Source organism: Pelodiscus sinensis, chromosome 30 (assembly GCF_049634645.1).
Source record: "Pelodiscus sinensis isolate JC-2024 chromosome 30, ASM4963464v1, whole genome shotgun sequence".
NCBI lineage: Eukaryota > Metazoa > Chordata > Testudines > Trionychidae > Pelodiscus > Pelodiscus sinensis.
The window spans coordinates 9,535,990-9,537,897 of NC_134740.1; positions in this window are offsets into that span (position 1 = coordinate 9,535,990).

A 1,908-nucleotide genomic window follows, 5' to 3' on the forward strand; every position below is an offset into this window, starting at 1 on the left:
CAGAGTTCTGTCGATAGAAGGCATTATTGCATCTACACTGTCCTTTGCGTCCTTTGCGGCTTGCTTTGTCGACAGAACTGGATGTAGTCTAGACGCTCTTTGTCGACAGAAGCTTTGTCGACAGTTATCTGTCGACAAAACTTCTGTCGACAAAACCCTGTAGTCTAGACATACCCTCAGTGTATGAGATCACTGCTGCAGATGCAGCCCTGGTGTAAAAGCAGGGAAAAGGGAGGAGTTACACCAGGAAACAATGTGGACTGTGCTATTGAAAATGCACAGAAGTTTTCTTGTAAAATTTCAGAGGACATGCCCAATCAGTGTTGCTGTTAATTAACACCCAGGGGTCTTAATTACAAACCCTCCATCCCAGGGGGCTATTAGTGAAGCACAGTTTAGAGTCCATCCAGGAATTCTTGTGCTGTGTTCATACATCAGTTATTTAATCCACAAATTCCCCCGTGGAAACAAACTGCAGAGCGAACTGGCCGCTGGCCTTCTCACTGATCTGAATCCAGGGGCTGTCACTGCTCTCCCAATGCTAGTCAAATGTGACCCTTTGGGCCAGTTCCTAGTGAGCACAGGCCAGGCCATGGCTGCAGGTGGGAGAGAGCTGAAAAAGAGGCGGGGCCAATAGCAGATATTGCCGCACCCAACTTCTCTCCTAAGAACACGAGAACAGCCAGCCTGGGTCAGACCAAAAGTCCGTCTAGACCAGTGTCCTGTCTGCCCTCAGTGGCTGATGCCAGATGCCCCAGAGGCCTGTTAGTTTGATATCTGTAGTATGGCAGATCTTGGAAAAAATTTTGAAGGAGAAAGTAATTAGATACATTGAGGCTAATGGCAATTGGGACAAATGACAACATGGTTTTACAAAAGGTAGATCGTGCCAAACCAACCTGATCTCCTTTTTTGAGAAAGTAACAGATTTTTTAGATAAAGGAAATGCAGTGGATCTAATCTATTTCGACTTTAGTAAGGCATTTGATACAGGACCACATGGGGAATTATTGGTTAAATTGGAAAAGATAGGGATTAATATGAAAGTTGAGAGGTGGATAAGCAACTGGTTAAAGGGGAGATTACAGCGGGTCATATTGAATGGTGAACTGTCTGGTTGGAGGAAGGTTACTAGCGGAGTTCCTCAGGGATTAGTTTTGGGGCCAATTTTATTTCATCTTTTTATTGCTGACCTTGGCACCAAAACTGGAAGTGTCCTGATAAAAGTTTGGAGGTATTGACAATTCAGAAAAGGATCGGGATATCACACTGGAAGAAGATCTGGATGACCTTGTAAATTGGAGTGATAGCAATAGGATGAAATTGAATAGTGAGAAGTGTAAGGTTATGCATTTAGGGATTAATAAGAAGAATTTTAGTTATAAACTGGAGACACATCAGTTGGAAGTAACGGAGGAGGAGAAGGACCTCGGAGTCCTGGTTGATTATAGAATTACTACGAGCCGCCATTGTGACATGACTGTTTAAAAGGATCTTGGGATGTATTAGGCGAGGTACTTCCAGTATAGATAAGGAGGTGTTACTGCCATTATACAAGGCATTGGTGAGACCTCGTTTGGAATATTGTGTGCAGTTCTGGTCTCCCATGTTTAAGAAGGATGAATTCAAACGAAACAGGTACAAAGAAGGGCCACTAGGATGATCAGAGGAATGGAAAACCTGTCTTATGAAAGGAGACTCAAGGAGCTTGGCTTGTTTACCTTAACCAAAAGAAGGCTGAGGGGGGACATGATTGCTCTCTTTAAATATATGAGAGGGATAAATACCAGGGAGGGAGAGGAATTATTTAAGCTTAATACCAATGTGGACACAAGAACAAATGGATATAAGGGGCTAGTAGGAAGTTTAGACTTGAGATTAGACGAAGGTTTCTAACCATTAGAGGAG